The sequence below is a fragment of the Amia ocellicauda genome, chromosome 8, assembly GCF_036373705.1.
Source record: "Amia ocellicauda isolate fAmiCal2 chromosome 8, fAmiCal2.hap1, whole genome shotgun sequence".
NCBI classification, from domain to species: Eukaryota; Metazoa; Chordata; class Actinopteri; order Amiiformes; family Amiidae; genus Amia; species Amia ocellicauda.
The window spans coordinates 9,480,865-9,498,555 of record NC_089857.1 but is presented as its reverse complement, the minus strand read 5'-3'; the positions used below and the strand labels follow the sequence as shown (position 1 = coordinate 9,498,555).

General features: G+C 43.5%; 15 non-coding genes across 15 annotated transcripts; all 15 read left to right on the top strand.

The window, feature by feature from the left end:
* The first annotated feature begins 115 nt into the window (after nt 1-115).
* Nucleotides 116-234, top strand: LOC136758102 (5S ribosomal RNA). The gene has a single exon (XR_010819905.1). It is a non-coding gene; the product is annotated as a 5S ribosomal RNA (ribosomal RNA).
* A 1,058-nt stretch (nt 235-1,292) lies between these two features.
* On the top strand, nt 1,293-1,411 carry LOC136755618 (5S ribosomal RNA). The gene has a single exon (XR_010817737.1). It is a non-coding gene; the product is annotated as a 5S ribosomal RNA (ribosomal RNA).
* Nucleotides 1,412-2,466: 1,055 nt separating this feature from the next.
* LOC136755857 (5S ribosomal RNA) lies at nt 2,467-2,585 on the top strand. Its single transcript, XR_010817967.1, has one exon. It is a non-coding gene; the product is annotated as a 5S ribosomal RNA (ribosomal RNA).
* A 1,066-nt stretch (nt 2,586-3,651) lies between these two features.
* Nucleotides 3,652-3,770, top strand: LOC136756733 (5S ribosomal RNA). The gene has a single exon (XR_010818796.1). It is a non-coding gene; the product is annotated as a 5S ribosomal RNA (ribosomal RNA).
* Nucleotides 3,771-4,828: 1,058 nt separating this feature from the next.
* Nucleotides 4,829-4,947, top strand: LOC136755616 (5S ribosomal RNA). Its single transcript, XR_010817735.1, has one exon. It is a non-coding gene; the product is annotated as a 5S ribosomal RNA (ribosomal RNA).
* Nucleotides 4,948-6,002: 1,055 nt separating this feature from the next.
* LOC136756250 (5S ribosomal RNA) lies at nt 6,003-6,121 on the top strand. The gene has a single exon (XR_010818347.1). It is a non-coding gene; the product is annotated as a 5S ribosomal RNA (ribosomal RNA).
* A 1,055-nt stretch (nt 6,122-7,176) lies between these two features.
* LOC136757010 (5S ribosomal RNA) lies at nt 7,177-7,296 on the top strand. Its single transcript, XR_010819059.1, has one exon. It is a non-coding gene; the product is annotated as a 5S ribosomal RNA (ribosomal RNA).
* A 1,056-nt stretch (nt 7,297-8,352) lies between these two features.
* Nucleotides 8,353-8,471, top strand: LOC136756564 (5S ribosomal RNA). The gene has a single exon (XR_010818640.1). It is a non-coding gene; the product is annotated as a 5S ribosomal RNA (ribosomal RNA).
* A 1,066-nt stretch (nt 8,472-9,537) lies between these two features.
* On the top strand, nt 9,538-9,656 carry LOC136756305 (5S ribosomal RNA). The gene has a single exon (XR_010818398.1). It is a non-coding gene; the product is annotated as a 5S ribosomal RNA (ribosomal RNA).
* Nucleotides 9,657-10,722: 1,066 nt separating this feature from the next.
* LOC136755615 (5S ribosomal RNA) lies at nt 10,723-10,841 on the top strand. Its single transcript, XR_010817734.1, has one exon. It is a non-coding gene; the product is annotated as a 5S ribosomal RNA (ribosomal RNA).
* A 1,066-nt stretch (nt 10,842-11,907) lies between these two features.
* On the top strand, nt 11,908-12,026 carry LOC136755614 (5S ribosomal RNA). Its single transcript, XR_010817733.1, has one exon. It is a non-coding gene; the product is annotated as a 5S ribosomal RNA (ribosomal RNA).
* A 1,055-nt stretch (nt 12,027-13,081) lies between these two features.
* LOC136755612 (5S ribosomal RNA) lies at nt 13,082-13,200 on the top strand. The gene has a single exon (XR_010817732.1). It is a non-coding gene; the product is annotated as a 5S ribosomal RNA (ribosomal RNA).
* A 1,066-nt stretch (nt 13,201-14,266) lies between these two features.
* Nucleotides 14,267-14,385, top strand: LOC136755611 (5S ribosomal RNA). The gene has a single exon (XR_010817731.1). It is a non-coding gene; the product is annotated as a 5S ribosomal RNA (ribosomal RNA).
* Nucleotides 14,386-15,435: 1,050 nt separating this feature from the next.
* LOC136756732 (5S ribosomal RNA) lies at nt 15,436-15,554 on the top strand. Its single transcript, XR_010818795.1, has one exon. It is a non-coding gene; the product is annotated as a 5S ribosomal RNA (ribosomal RNA).
* A 1,055-nt stretch (nt 15,555-16,609) lies between these two features.
* LOC136758091 (5S ribosomal RNA) lies at nt 16,610-16,728 on the top strand. Its single transcript, XR_010819894.1, has one exon. It is a non-coding gene; the product is annotated as a 5S ribosomal RNA (ribosomal RNA).
* Nucleotides 16,729-17,691: the final 963 nt, after the last annotated feature.

Below are 17,691 nucleotides of genomic sequence, written 5' to 3'. Positions count from 1 at the left end.
CGGCGCGCTGGTGTGTCCCGGACTTTAGAGTAGAGAGACAGTTCAATTGCAAGTATGAGCGGCAGAAACGGATATTGCCTTCCCTTTAAGTAGAGCGTCAGGGACAGCCTCTCTGGCTTACGGCCATACTAGCCTGAATACGCCCGATCTCATCCGATCTCGGAAGCTAAGCAGGCTCGGGCCTGGTCAGTACTTGGATGGGAGACCGCCTGGGAATACCAGGTGCTGTAAGCTTTTGCATCTTTTACACACCAGAGGGCGACAAATCACGAGTTTTAACTTTGGATACACGCAATTTCATCATTATTTCAGATTTGACTTCCCCAAATACACAGGCATACAATAGATCTTGTTCTCCAACGTAAACGGTCCCTAGTAACTAGTGTACATTCGTAAATAAATTGAGCATCATGGCTAGAAGTGACTAAATGTTGCCTAATCTTTCTCATCGAGAAATGACACAATTACAGCAACACAAAAAGGAACTCCACCGGACAAAGTTCAGTGCTCACAAGGAGCCTCATTCAACACACACGGTTCCATTCCCATTCATGCAAAGCACGAAAGTGTAAAACTTGGGAACATACTTGAGAGCAAAGATCACATTCAATCTCATTCAAGGCACGGATGTGAATGCAACGGGATGAAATTACTGAAATGATGCCTGCCCTCGAACTGTGATGATGGACTACCCGACTCGCCAATAATATTGGGTTCTGGTGTATTGAAATACAGGAGCTGCTGGATTTGTGTGTTTTCTTACCCCCTCACCATAGTTTGTCAAATGTTTAAACAACTGAACTTATATTCAAGGTTTGTTTCTCTTCATATGTTTTACTGGTTTACATTTGTCTCAGCAACCTCAGCAAAAATGATTCTTCTACTTTCAAAACAAAATGACAACAGGATGAATGCACACACTTGAAAATACAATACATGCAATGTTATGCATCATAGTGATGCAACCTCCTTTCAGTTTCATACTGCATGTCAATTGAAATCCTTACTGAAATGCACACCTTCTCAAGATTGCGCTTGACTGGCGTGTCAGGCACTCAATTACAGCTGTTTTATCAAGACAATGTGTTCGTTTTGTAATATATAGTTCCGGTCTGGTGTGGCACCCCAGCTAATGCACAACGTTGCCACAACGTTTCGTGTTAGCAGGGACTGTCTGCGGCGCGCTGGTGTGTCCCGGACTTTAGAGTAGAGAGACAGTTAAACTGCAAGTATGAGCGGCAGAAACGGATATTGCCTTCCCTTTAAGTAGAGCGTCAGGGACAGCCTCCCTGGCTTACGGCCATACTAGCCTGAATACGCCCGATCTCGTCCGATCTCGGAAGCTAAGCAGGCTCGGGCCTGGTCAGTACTTGGATGGGAGACCGCCTGGGAATACCAGGTGCTGTAAGCTTTTGCATCTTTTACACACCAGAGGGCGACAAATCACGAGTTTTAACTTTGGATACACGCAATTTCATCATTATTTCAGATTTGACTTCCCCAAATACACAGGCATACAATAGATCTTGTTCTCCAACGTAAACGGTCCCTAGTAACTAGGGTACATTCGTAAATAAATTGAGCATCATGGCTAGAAGTGACTAAATGTTGCCTAATCTTTCTCATCGAGAAATTACACAATTACAGCAACACAAAAAGGAACTCCACCGGACAAAGTTCAGTGCTCACAAGGAGCCTCATTCAACACACACGGTTCCATTCCCATTCATGCAAAGCACGAAAGTGTAAAACTTGGGAACATACTTGAGAGCAAAGATCACATTCAATCTCATTCAAGGCACGGATGTGAATGCAACGGGATGAAATTACTGAAATGATGCCTGCCCTCGAACTGTGATGATGGACTACCCGACTCGCCAATAATATTGGGTTCTGGTGTATTGAAATACAGGAGCTGCTGGATTTGTGTGTTTTCTTACCCCCTCACCATAGTTTGTCAAATGTTTAAACAACTGAACTTATATTCAAGGTTTGTTTCTCTTCATATGTTTTACTGGTTTACATTTGTCTCAGCAACCTGTTGAATGATTCTTCTGCTTTCAAAACAAAATGACAACAGGATGAATGCACACACTTGAAAATACAATACATGCAATGTTATGCATCATAGTGATGCAACCTCCTTTCAGTTTCATACTGCATGTCAATTGAAATCCTTACTGAAATGCACACCTTCTCAAGATTGCGCTTGACTGGCGTGTCAGGCACTCAATTACAGCTGTTTTATCAAGACAATGTGTTCGTTTTGTAATATATAGTTCCGGTCTGGTGTGGCACCCCAGCTAACGCACAACGTTGCCACAACGTTTCGTGTTAGCAGGGACTGTCTGCGGCGCGCTGGTGTGTCCCGGACTTTAGAGTAGAGAGACAGTTCAACTGCAAGTATGAGCGGCAGAAACGGATATTGCCTTCCCTTTAAGTAGAGCGTCAGGGACAGCCTCCCTGGCTTACGGCCATACTAGCCTGAATACGCCCGATCTCGTCCGATCTCGGAAGCTAAGCAGGCTCGGGCCTGGTCAGTACTTGGATGGGAGACCACCTGGGAAAACCAGGTGCTGTAAGCTTTTGCATCTTTTACACACCAGAGGGCGACAAATCACGAGTTTTAACTTTGGATACACGCAATTTCATCATTATTTCAGATTTGACTTCCCCAAATACACAGGCATACAATAGATCTTGTTCTCCAACGTAAACGGTCCCTAGTAACTAGGGTACATTCGTAAATAAATTGAGCATCATGGCTAGAAGTGACTAAATGTTGCCTAATCTTTCTCATCGAGAAATGACACAATTACAGCAACACAAAAAGGAACTCCACCGGACAGAGTTCAGTGCTCACAAGGAGCCTCATTCAACACACACGGTTCCATTCCCATTCATGCAAAGCACGAAAGTGTAAAACTTGGGAACATACTTGAGAGCAAAGATCACATTCAATCTCATTCAAGGCACGGATGTGAATGCAACGGGATGAAATTACTGAAATGATGCCTGCCCTCGAACTGTGATGATGGACTACCCGACTCGCCAATAATATTGGGTTCTGGTGTATTGAAATACAGGAGCTGCTGGATTTGTGTGTTTTCTTACCCCCTCACCATAGTTTGTCAAATGTTTAAACAACTGAACTTATATTCAAGGTTTGTTTCTCTTCATATGTTTTACTGGTTTACATTTGTCTCAGCAACCTGTTGAATGATTCTTCTGCTTTCAAAACAAAATGACAACAGGATGAATGCACACACTTGAAAATACAATACATGCAATGTTATGCATCATAGTGATGCAACCTCCTTTCAGTTTCATACTGCATGTCAATTGAAATCCTTACTGAAATGCACACCTTCTCAAGATTGCGCTTGACTGGCGTGTCAGGCACTCAATTACAGCTGTTTTATCAAGAGAATGTGTTCGTTTTGTAATATATAGTTCCGGTCTGGTGTGGCACCCCAGCTAACGCACAACGTTGCCACAATGTTGCCACAACGTGGCGTGTTAGCAGGGACTGTCTGCGGCGCGCTGGTGTGTCCCGGGCTTTAGAGTAGAGAGACAGTTCAACTGTAAGTATGAACGGCAGAAACGGATATTGCCTTCCCTTTAAGTAGAGCGTCAGGGACAGCCTCCCTGGCTTACGGCCATACTAGCCTGAATACGCCCGATCTCGTCCGATCTCGGAAACTAAGCAGGCTCGGGCCTGGTCAGTACTTGGATGGGAGACCGCCTGGGAATACCAGGTGCTGTAAGCTTTTGCATCTTTTACACACCAGAGGGCGACAAATCACGAGTTTTAACTTTGGATACACGCAATTTCATCATTATTTCAGATTTGACTTCCCCAAATACACAGGCATACAATAGATCTTGTTCTCCAACGTAAACGGTCCCTAGTAACTAGGGTACATTCATAAATAAATTGAGCATCATGGCTAGAAGTGACTAAATGTTGCCTAATCTTTCTCATCGAGAAATGACACAATTACAGCAACACAAAAAGGAACTCCACCGGACAAAGTTCAGTGCTCACAAGGAGCCTCATTCAACACACACGGTTCCATTCCCATTCATGCAAAGCACGAAAGTGTAAAACTTGGGAACATACTTGAGAGCAAAGATCACATTCAATCTCATTCAAGGCACGGATGTGAATGCAACGGGATGAAATTACTGAAATGATGCCTGCCCTCGAACTGTGATGATGGACTACCCGACTCGCCAATAATATTGGGTTCTGGTGTATTGAAATACAGGAGCTGCTGGATTTGTGTGTTTTCTTACCCCCTCACCATAGTTTGTCAAATGTTTAAACAACTGAACTTATATTCAAGGTTTGTTTCTCTTCATATGTTTTACTGGTTTACATTTGTCTCAGCAACCTCAGCAAAAATGATTCTTCTACTTTCAAAACAAAATGACAACAGGATGAATGCACACACTTGAAAATACAATACATGCAATGTTATGCATCATAGTGATGCAACCTCCTTTCAGTTTCATACTGCATGTCAATTGAAATCCTTACTGAAATGCACACCTTCTCAAGATTGCGCTTGACTGGCGTGTCAGGCACTCAATTACAGCTGTTTTATCAAGACAATGTGTTCGTTTTGTAATATATAGTTCCGGTCTGGTGTGGCACCCCAGCTAACGCACAACGTTGCCACAACGTTTCGTGTTAGCAGGGACTGTCTGCGGCGCGCTGGTGTGTCCCGGACTTTAGAGTAGAGAGACAGTTCAACTGCAAGTATGAGCGGCAGAAACGGATATTGCCTTCCCTTTAAGTAGAGCGTCAGGGACAGCCTCCCTGGCTTACGGCCATACTAGCCTGAATACGCCCGATCTCGTCCGATCTCGGAAGCTAAGCAGGCTCGGGCCTGGTCAGTACTTGGATGGGAGACCGCCTGGGAATACCAGGTGCTGTAAGCTTTTGCATCTTTTACACACCAGAGGGCGACAAATCACGAGTTTTAACTTTGGATACTCGCAATTTCATCATTATTTCAGATTTGACTTCCCCAAATACACAGGCATACAATAGATCTTGTTCTCCAACGTAAACGGTCCCTAGTAACTAGGGTACATTCGTAAATAAATTGAGCATCATGGCTAGAAGTGACTAAATGTTGCCTAATCTTTCTCATCGAGAAATGACACAATTACAGCAACACAAAAAGGAACTCCACCGGACAAAGTTCAGTGCTCACAAGGAGCCTCATTCAACACACACGGTTCCATTCCCATTCATGCAAAGCACGAAAGTGTAAAACTTGGGAACATACTTGAGAGCAAAGATCACATTCAATCTCATTCAAGGCACGGATGTGAATGCAACGGGATGAAATTACTGAAATGATGCCTGCCCTCGAACTGTGATGATGGACTACCCGACTCGCCAATAATATTGGGTTCTGGTGTATTGAAATACAGGAGCTGCTGGATTTGTGTGTTTTCTTACCCCCTCACCATAGTTTGTCAAATGTTTAAACAACTGAACTTATATTCAAGGTTTGTTTCTCTTCATATGTTTTACTGGTTTACATTTGTCTCAGCAACCTGTTGAATGATTCTTCTGCTTTCAAAACAAAATGACAACAGGATGAATGCACACACTTGAAAATACAATACATGCAATGTTATGCATCATAGTGATGCAACCTCCTTTCAGTTTCATACTGCATGTCAATTGAAATCCTTACTGAAATGCACACCTTCTCAAGATTGCGCTTGACTGGCGTGTCAGGCACTCAATTACAGCTGTTTTATCAAGACAATGTGTTCGTTTTGTAATATATAGTTCCGGTCTGGTGTGGCACCCCAGCTAACGCACAACGTTGCCACAACGTTTCGTGTTAGCAGGGACTGTCTGCGGCGCGCTGGTGTGTCCCGGACTTTAGAGTAGAGAGACAGTTCAACTGCAAGTATGAGCGGCAGAAACGGATATTGCCTTCCCTTTAAGTAGAGCGTCAGGGACAGCCTCCCTGGCTTACGGCCATACTAGCCTGAATACGCCTGATCTCGTCCGATCTCGGAAGCTAAGCAGGCTCGGGCCTGGTCAGTACTTGGATGGGAGACCACCTGGGAAAACCAGGTGCTGTAAGCTTTTGCATCTTTTACACACCAGAGGGCGACAAATCACGAGTTTTAACTTTGGATACACGCAATTTCATCATTATTTCAGATTTGACTTCCCCAAATACACAGGCATACAATAGATCTTGTTCTCCAACGTAAACGGTCCCTAGTAACTAGGGTACATTCGTAAATAAATTGAGCATCATGGCTAGAAGTGACTAAATGTTGCCTAATCTTTCTCATCGAGAAATGACACAATTACAGCAACACAAAAAGGAACTCCACCGGACAGAGTTCAGTGCTCACAAGGAGCCTCATTCAACACACACGGTTCCATTCCCATTCATGCAAAGCACGAAAGTGTAAAACTTGGGAACATACTTGAGAGCAAAGATCACATTCAATCTCATTCAAGGCACGGATGTGAATGCAACGGGATGAAATTACTGAAATGATGCCTGCCCTCGAACTGTGATGATGGACTACCCGACTCGCCAATAATATTGGGTTCTGGTGTATTGAAATACAGGAGCTGCTGGATTTGTGTGTTTTCTTACCCCCTCACCATAGTTTGTCAAATGTTTAAACAACTGAACTTATATTCAAGGTTTATTTCTCTTCATATGTTTTACTGGTTTACATTTGTCTCAGCAATCTGTTGAATGATTCTTCTGCTTTCAAAACAAAATGACAACAGGATGAATGCACACACTTGAAAATACAATACATGCAATGTTATGCATCATAGTGATGCAACCTCCTTTCAGTTTCATACTGCATGTCAATTGATATCCTTACTGAAATGCACACCTTCTCAAGATTGCGCTTGACTGGCGTGTCAGGCACTCAATTACAGCTGTTTTATCAAGACAATGTGTTCGTTTTGTAAAATATAGTTCCGGTCTGGTGTGGCACCCCAGCTAACGCACAACGTTGCCACAACGTGGCATATTAGCAGGGACTGTCTGCGGCGCGCTGGTGTGTCCCGGGCTTTAGAGTAGAGAGACAGTTCAACTGTAAGTATGAACGGCAGAAACGGATATTGCCATCCCTTTAAGTAGAGCGTCAGGGACAGCCTCCCTGGCTTACGGCCATACTAGCCTGAATACGCCCGATCTCGTCCGATCTCGGAAGCTAAGCAGGCTCGGGCCTGGTCAGTACTTGGATGGGAGACCGCCTGGGGAATACCAGGTGCTGTAAGCTTTTGCATCTTTTACACACCAGAGCGCGACAAATCACGAGTTTTAACTTTGGATACACGCAATTTCATCATTATTTCAGATTTGACTTCCCCAAATACACAGGCATACAATAGATCTTGTTCTCCAACGTAAACGGTCCCTAGTAACTAGGGTACATTCGTAAATAAATTGAGCATCATGGCTAGAAGTGACTAAATGTTGCCTAATCTTTCTCATCGAGAAATGACACAATTACAGCAACACAAAAAGGAACTCCACCGGACAAAGATCAGTGCTCACAAGGAGCCTCATTCAACACACACGGTTCCATTCCCATTCATGCAAAGCACGAAAATGTAAAACTTGGGAACATACTTGAGAGCAAAGATCACATTCAATCTCATTCAAGGCACGGATGTGAATGCAACGGGATGAAATTACTGAAATGATGCCTGCCCTCGAACTGTGATGATGGACTACCCGACTCGCCAATAATATTGGGTTCTGGTGTATTGAAATACAGGAGCTGCTGGATTTGTGTGTTTTCTTACCCCCTCACCATAGTTTGTCAAATGTTTAAACAACTGAACTTATATTCAAGGTTTGTTTCTCTTCATATGTTTTACTGGTTTACATTTGTCTCAGCAACCTGTTGAATGATTCTTCTGCTTTCAAAACAAAATGACAACAGGATGAATGCACACACTTGAAAATACAATACATGCAATGTTATGCATCATAGTGATGCAACCTCCTTTCAGTTTCATACTGCACGTCAATTGAAATCCTTACTGAAATGCACACCTTCTCAAGATTGCGCTTGACTGGCGTGTCAGGCACTCAATTACAGCTGTTTTATCAAGACAAATGTGTTCGTTTTGTAAAATATAGTTCCGGTCTGGTGTGGCACCCCAGCTAACGCACAACGTTGCCACAACGTGGCATATTAGCAGGGACTGTCTGCGGCGCGCTGGTGTGTCCCGGGCTTTAGAGTAGAGAGACAGTTCAACTGCAAGTATGAACGGCAGAAACGGATATTGCCATCCCTTTAAATAGAGCGTCAGGGACAGGCTCCCTGGCTCACGGCCATACTAGCCTGAATACGCCCGATCTCGTCCGATCTCGGAAGCTAAGCAGGCTCGGGCCTGGTCAGTACTTGGATGGGAGACCGCCTGGGAATACCAGGTGCTGTAAGCTTTTGCATCTTTTACACACCAGAGCGCGACAAATCACGAGTTTTAACTTTGGATACACGCAATTTCATCATTATTTCAGATTTGACTTCCCCAAATACACAGGCATACAATAGATCTTGTTCTCCAACGTAAACGGTCCCTAGTAACTAGGGTACATTCGTAAATAAATTGAGCATCATGGCTAGAAGTGACTAAATGTTGCCTAATCTTTCTCATCGAGAAATGACACAATTACAGCAACACAAAAAGGAACTCCACCGGACAAAGATCAGTGCTCACAAGGAGCCTCATTCAACACACACGGTTCCATTCCCATTCATGCAAAGCACGAAAGTGTAAAACTTGGGAACATACTTGAGAGCAAAGATCACATTCAATCTCATTCAAGGCACGGATGTGAATGCAACGGGATGAAATTACTGAAAAGATGCCTGCCCTCGAACTGTGATGATGGACTACCCGACTCGCCAATAATATTGGGTTCTGGTGTATTGAAATACAGGAGCTGCTGGATTTGTGTGTTTTCTTACCCCCTCACCATAGTTTGTCAAATGTTTAAACAACTGAACTTATATTCAAGGTTTGTTTCTCTTCATATGTTTTACTGGTTTACATTTGTCTCAGCAACCTGTTGAATGATTCTTCTGCTTTCAAAACAAAATGACAACAGGATGAATGCACACACTTGAAAATACAATACATGCAATGTTATGCATCATAGTGATGCAACCTCCTTTCAGTTTCATACTGCATGTCAATTGAAATCCTTACTGAAATGCACACCTTCTCAAGATTGCGCTTGACTGGCATGTCAGGCACTCAATTACAGCTGTATTATCAAGACAATGTGTTCGTTTTGTAAAATATAGTTCCGGTCTGGTGTGGCACCCCAGCTAACGCACAACGTTGCCACAATGTTGCCACAACGTGGCGTCTTAGCAGGGACTGTCTGCGGCGCGCTGGTGTGTCCCGGGTTTTAGAGTAGAGAGACAGTTCAACTGTAAGTATGAACGGCAGAAACGGATATTGCCTTCCCTTTAAGTAGAGCGTCAGGGACAGCATTCCTGGCTTACGGCCATACTAGCCTGAATACGCCCGATCTCGTCCGATCTCGGAAGCTAAGCAGGCTCGGGCCTGGTCAGTACTTGCATGGGAGACCGCCTGGGAATACCAGGTGCTGTAAGCTTTTGCATCTTTTACACACCAGAGGGCGACAAATCACGAGTTTTAACTTTGGATACACGCAATTTCATCATTATTTCAGATTTGACTTCCCCAAATACACAGGCATACAATAGATCTTGTTCTCCAACGTAAACGGTCCCTAGTAACTAGGGTACATTCGTAAATAAATTGAGCATCATGGCTAGAAGTTACTAAATGTTGCCTAATCTTTCTCATCGAGAAATGACACAATTACAGCAACACAAAAAGGAACTCCACCGGACAAAGTTCAGTGCTCACAAGGAGCCTCATTCAACACACACGGTTCCATTCCCATTCATGCAAAGCACGAAAGTGTAAAACTTGGGAACATACTTGAGAGCAAAGATCACATTCAATCTCATTCAAGGCACGGATGTGAATGCAACGGGATGAAATTACTGAAATGATGCCTGCCCTCGAACTGTGATGATGGACTACCCGACTCGCCAATAATATTGGGTTCTGGTGTATTGAAATACAGGAGCTGCTGGATTTGTGTGTTTTCTTACCCCCTCACCATAGTTTGTCAAATGTTTAAACAACTGAACTTATATTCAAGGTTTGTTTCTCTTCATATGTTTTACTGGTTTACATTTGTCTCAGCAACCTGTTGAATGATTCTTCTGCTTTCAAAACAAAATGACAACAGGATGAATGCACACACTTGAAAATACAATACATGCAATGTTATGCATCATAGTGATGCAACCTCCTTTCAGTTTCATACTGTATGTCAATTGAAATCCTTATTGAAATGCACACCTTCTCAAGATTGAGCTTGACTGGCGTGTCAGGCACTCAATTACAGCTGTATTATCAAGACAATGTGTTCGTTTTGTAATATATAGTTCCGGTCTGGTGTGGCACCCCAGCTAACGCACAACGTTGCCACAATGTTGCCACAACGTGGCGTGTTAGCAGGGACTGTCTGCGGCGCGCTGGTGTGTCCCGGGCTTTAGAGTAGAGAGACAGTTCAACTGTAAGTATGAACGGCAGAAACGGATATTGCCTTCCCTTTAAGTAGAGCGTCAGGGACAGCCTCCCTGGCTTACGGCCATACTAGCCTGAATACGCCCGATCTCGTCCGATCTCGGAAGCTAAGCAGGCTCGGGCCTGGTCAGTACTTGGATGGGAGACCGCCTGGGAATACCAGGTGCTGTAAGCTTTTGCATCTTTTACACACCAGAGCGCGACAAATCACGAGTTTTAACTTTGGATACACGCAATTTCATCATTATTTCAGATTTGACTTCCCCAAATACACAGGCATACAATAGATCTTGTTCTCCAACGTAAACGGTCCCTAGTAAATAGGGTACATTCGTAAATAAATTGAGCATCATGGCTAGAAGTGACTAAATGTTGCCTAATCTTTCTCATCGAGAAATGACACAATTACAGCAACACAAAAAGGAACTCCACCGGACAAAGATCAGTGCTCACAAGGAGCCTCATTCAACACACACGGTTCCATTCCCATTCATGCAAAGCACGAAAGTGTAAAACTTGGGAACATACTTGAGAGCAAAGATCACATTCAATCTCATTCAAGGCACGGATGTGAATGCAACGGGATGAAATTACTGAAATGATGCCTGCCCTCGAACTGTGATGATGGACTACCCGACTCGCCAATAATATTGGGTTCTGGTGTATTGAAATACAGGAGCTGCTGGATTTGTGTGTTTTCTTACCCCCTCACCATAGTTTGTCAAATGTTTAAACAACTGAACTTATATTCAAGGTTTGTTTCTCTTCATATGTTTTACTGGTTTACATTTGTCTCAGCAACCTGTTGAATGATTCTTCTGCTTTCAAAACAAAATGACAACAGGATGAATGCACACACTTGAAAATACAATACATGCAATGTTATGCATCATAGTGATGCAACCTCCTTTCAGTTTCATACTGTATGTCAATTGAAATCCTTATTGAAATGCACACCTTCTCAAGATTGAGCTTGACTGGCGTGTCAGGCACTCAATTACAGCTGTATTATCAAGACAATGTGTTCGTTTTGTAATATATAGTTCCGGTCTGGTGTGGCACCCCAGCTAACGCACAACGTTGCCACAATGTTGCCACAACGTGGCGTGTTAGCAGGGACTGTCTGCGGCGCGCTGGTGTGTCCCGGGCTTTAGAGTAGAGAGACAGTTCAACTGTAAGTATGAACGGCAGAAACGGATATTGCCTTCCCTTTAAGTAGAGCGTCAGGGACAGCCTCCCTGGCTTACGGCCATACTAGCCTGAATACGCCCGATCTCGTCCGATCTCGGAAGCTAAGCAGGCTCGGGCCTGGTCAGTACTTGGATGGGAGACCGCCTGGGAATACCAGGTGCTGTAAGCTTTTGCATCTTTTACACACCAGAGCGCGACAAATCACGAGTTTTAACTTTGGATACACGCAATTTCATCATTATTTCAGATTTGACTTCCCCAAATACACAGGCATACAATAGATCTTGTTCTCCAACGTAAACGGTCCCTAGTAAATAGGGTACATTCGTAAATAAATTGAGCATCATGGCTAGAAGTGACTAAATGTTGCCTAATCTTTCTCATCGAGAAATGACACAATTACAGCAACACAAAAAGGAACTCCACCGGACAAAGATCAGTGCTCACAAGGAGCCTCATTCAACACACACGGTTCCATTCCCATTCATGCAAAGCACGAAAGTGTAAAACTTGGGAACATACTTGAGAGCAAAGATCACATTCAATCTCATTCAAGGCACGGATGTGAATGCAACGGGATGAAATTACTGAAATGATGCCTGCCCTCGAACTGTGATGATGGACTACCCGACTCGCCAATAATATTGGGTTCTGGTGTATTGAAATACAGGAGCTGCTGGATTTGTGTGTTTTCTTACCCCCTCACCATAGTTTGTCAAATGTTTAAACAACTGAACTTATATTCAAGGTTTGTTTCTCTTCATATGTTTTACTGGTTTACATTTGTCTCAGCAACCTGTTGAATGATTCTTCTGCTTTCAAAACAAAATGACAACAGGATGAATGCACACACTTGAAAATACAATACATGCAATGTTATGCATCATAGTGATGCAACCTCCTTTCAGTTTCATACTGCATGTCAATTGAAATCCTTACTGAAATGCACACCTTCTCAAGATTGCGCTTGACTGGCGTGTCAGGCACTCAATTACAGCTGTATTATCAAGACAATATGTTCGTTTTGTAATATATAGTTCCGGTCTGGTGTGGCACCCCAGCTAACGCACAACGTTGCCACAACGTTTCGTGTTAGCAGGGACTGTCTGCGGCGCGCTGGTGTGTCCCGGACTTTAGAGTAGAGAGAGAGTTCAACTGCAAGTATGAGCGGCAGAAACGGATATTGCCTTCCCTTTAAGTAGAGCGTCAGGGACAGCCTCCCTGGCTTACGGCCATACTAGCCTGAATACGCCCGATCTCGTCCGATCTCGGAAGCTAAGCAGGCTCGGGCCTGGTCAGTACTTGGATGGGAGACCGCCTGGGAATACCAGGTGCTGTAAGCTTTTGCATCTTTTACACACCAGAGGGCGACAAATCACGAGTTTTAACTTTGGATACACGCAATTTCATCATTATTTCAGATTTGACTTCCCCAAATACACAGGCATACAATAGATCTTGTTCTCCAACGTAAACGGTCCCTAGTAACTAGGGTACATTCGTAAATAAATTGAGCATCATGGCTAGAAGTGACTAAATGTTGCCTAATCTTTCTCATCGAGAAATGACACAATTACAGCAACACAAAAAGGAACTCCACCGGACAAAGTTCAGTGCTCACAAGGAGCCTCATTCAACACACACGGTTCCATTCCCATTCATGCAAAGCACGAAAGTGTAAAACTTGGGAACATACTTGAGAGCAAAGATCACATTCAATCTCATTCAAGGCACGGATGTGAATGCAACGGGATGAAATTACTGAAATGATGCCTGCCCTCGAACTGTGATGATGGACTACCCGACTCGCCAATAATATTGGGTTCTGGTGTATTGAAATACAGGAGCTGCTGGATTTGTGTGTTTTCTTACCCCCTCACCATAGTTTGTCAAATGTTTAAACAACTGAACTTATATTCAAGGTTTGTTTCTCTTCATATGTTTTACTGGTTTACATTTGTCTCAGCAACCTGTTGAATGATTCTTCTGCTTTCAAAACAAAATGACAACAGGATGAATGCACACACTTGAAAATACAATACATGCAATGTTATGCATCATAGTGATGCAACCTCCTTTCAGTTTCATACTGCATGTCAATAGAAATCCTTACTGAAATGCACACCTTCTCAAGATTGCGCTTGACTGGCGTGTCAGGCACTCAATTACAGCTGTTTTATCAAGAGAATGTGTTCGTTTTGTAATATATAGTTCCGGTCTGGTGTGGCACCCCAGCTAACGCACAACGTTGCCACAATGTTGCCACAACGTGGCGTGTTAGCAGGGACTGTCTGCGGCGCGCTGGTGTGTCCCGGGCTTTAGAGTAGAGAGACAGTTCAACTGTAAGTATGAACGGCAGAAACGGATATTGCCTTCCCTTTAAGTAGAGTGTCAGGGACAGCCTCCCTGGCTTACGGCCATACTAGCCTGAATACGCCCGATCTCGTCCGATCTCGGAAGCTAAGCAGGCTCGGGCCTGGTCAGTACTTGGATGGGAGACCGCCTGGGAATACCAGGTGCTGTAAGCTTTTGCATCTTTTACACACCAGAGGGCGACAAATCACGAGTTTTAACTTTGGATACACGCAATTTCATCATTATTTCAGATTTGACTTCCCCAAATACACAGGCATACAATAGATCTTGTTCTCCAACGTAAACGGTCCCTAGTAACTAGGGTACATTCGTAAATAAATTGAGCATCATGGCTAGAAGTGACTAAATGTTGCCTAATCTTTCTCATCGAGAAATGACACAATTACAGCAACACAAAAAGGAACTCCACCGGACAAAGTTCAGTGCTCACAAGGAGCCTCATTCAACACACACGGTTCCATTCCCATTCATGCAAAGCACGAAAGTGTAAAACTTGGGAACATACTTGAGAGCAAAGATCACATTCAATCTCATTCAAGGCACGGATGTGAATGCAACGGGATGAAATTACTGAAATGATGCCTGCCCTCGAACTGTGATGATGGACTACCCGACTCGCCAATAATATTGGGTTCTGGTGTATTGAAATACAGGAGCTGCTGGATTTGTGTGTTTTCTTACCCCCTCACCATAGTTTGTCAAATGTTTAAACAACTGAACTTATATTCAAGGTTTGTTTCTCTTCATATGTTTTACTGGTTTACATTTGTCTCAGCAACCTGTTGAATGATTCTTCTGCTTTCAAAACAAAATGACAACAGGATGAATGCACACACTTGAAAATACAATACATGCAATGTTATGCATCATAGTGATGCAACCTCCTTTCAGTTTCATACTGCATGTCAATTGAAATCCTTACTGAAATGCACACCTTCTCAAGATTGCGCTTGAATGGCGTGTCAGGCACTCAATTACAGCTGTTTTATCAAGACAATGTGTTCGTTTTGTAATACATAGGTCTGGTGTGGCACCCCAGCTAACGCACAACGTTGCCACAACGTTTCGTGTTAGCAGGGACTGTCTGCGGCGTGCTGGTGTGTCCCGGACTTTAGAGTAGAGAGACAGTTCAACTGTAAGTATGAGCGGCAGAAACGGATATTGCCTTCCCTTTAAGTAGAGCGTCAGGGACAGCCTCCCTGGCTTACGGCCATACTAGCCTGAATACGCCCGATCTCGTCCGATCTCGGAAACTAAGCAGGCTCGGGCCTGGTCAGTACTTGGATGGGAGACCGCCTGGGAATACCAGGTGCTGTAAGCTTTTGCATCTTTTACACACCAGAGGGCGACAAATCACGAGTTTTAACTTTGGATACACGCAATTTCATCATTATTTCAGATTTGACTTCCCCAAATACACAGGCATACAATAGATCTTGTTCTCCAATGTAAACGGTCCCTAGTAACTAGGGTACATTCGTAAATAAATTGAGCATCATGGCTAGAAGTGACTAAATGTTGCCTAATCTTTCTCATCGAGAAATGACACAATTACAGCAACACAAAAAGGAACTCCACCGGACAAAGTTCAGTGCTCACAAGGAGCCTCATTCAACACACACGGTTCCATTCCCATTCATGCAAAGCACGAAAGTGTAAAACTTGGGAACATACTTGAGAGCAAAGATCACATTCAATCTCATTCAAGGCACGGATGTGAATGCAACGGGATGAAATTACTGAAATGATGCCTGCCCTCGAACTGTGATGATGGACTACCCGACTCGCCAATAATATTGGGTTCTGGTGTATTGAAATACAGGAGCTGCTGGATTTGTGTGTTTTCTTACCCCCTCACCATAGTTTGTCAAATGTTTAAACAACTGAACTTATATTCAAGGTTTGTTTCTCTTCATATGTTTTACTGGTTTACATTTGTCTCAGCAACCTGTTGAATGATTCTTCTGCTTTCAAAACAAAATGACAACAGGATGAATGCACACACTTGTAAAAACAATACATGCAATGTTATGCATCATAGTGATGCAACCTCCTTTCAGTTTCATACTGCATGTCAATTGAAATCCTTACTGAAATGCACACCTTCTCAAGATTGCGCTTGACTGGCGTGTCAGGCACTCAATTACAGCTGTTTTATCAAGACAATGTGTTCGTTTTGTAATATATAGTTCCGGTCTGGTGTGGCACCCCAGCTAACGCACAACGTTGCCACAACGTTTCGTGTTAGCAGGGACTGTCTGCGGCGCGCTGGTGTGTCCCGGACTTTAGAGTAGAGAGACAGTTCAATTGCAAGTATGAGCGGCAGAAACGGATATTGCCTTCCCTTTAAGTAGAGCGTCAGGGACAGCCTCTCTGGCTTACGGCCATACTAGCCTGAATACGCCCGATCTCATCCGATCTCGGAAGCTAAGCAGGCTCGGGCCTGGTCAGTACTTGGATGGGAGACCGCCTGGGAATACCAGGTGCTGTAAGCTTTTGCATCTTTTACACACCAGAGGGCGACAAATCACGAGTTTTAACTTTGGATACACGCAATTTCATCATTATTTCAGATTTGACTTCCCCAAATACACAGGCATACAATAGATCTTGTTCTCCAACGTAAACGGTCCCTAGTAACTAGTGTACATTCGTAAATAAATTGAGCATCATGGCTAGAAGTGACTAAATGTTGCCTAATCTTTCTCATCGAGAAATGACACAATTACAGCAACACAAAAAGGAACTCCACCGGACAAAGTTCAGTGCTCACAAGGAGCCTCATTCAACACACACGGTTCCATTCCCATTCATGCAAAGCACGAAAGTGTAAAACTTGGGAACATACTTGAGAGCAAAGATCACATTCAATCTCATTCAAGGCACGGATGTGAATGCAACGGGATGAAATTACTGAAATGATGCCTGCCCTCGAACTGTGATGATGGACTACCCGACTCGCCAATAATATTGGGTTCTGGTGTATTGAAATACAGGAGCTGCTGGATTTGTGTGTTTTCTTACCCCCTCACCATAGTTTGTCAAATGTTTAAACAACTGAACTTATATTCAAGGTTTGTTTCTCTTCATATGTTTTACTGGTTTACATTTGTCTCAGCAACCTCAGCAAAAATGATTCTTCTACTTTCAAAACAAAATGACAACAGGATGAATGCACACACTTGAAAATACAATACATGCAATGTTATGCATCATAGTGATGCAACCTCCTTTCAGTTTCATACTGCATGTCAATTGAAATCCTTACTGAAATGCACACCTTCTCAAGATTGCGCTTGACTGGCGTGTCAGGCACTCAATTACAGCTGTTTTATCAAGACAATGTGTTCGTTTTGTAATATATAGTTCCGGTCTGGTGTGGCACCCCAGCTAATGCACAACGTTGCCACAACGTTTCGTGTTAGCAGGGACTGTCTGCGGCGCGCTGGTGTGTCCCG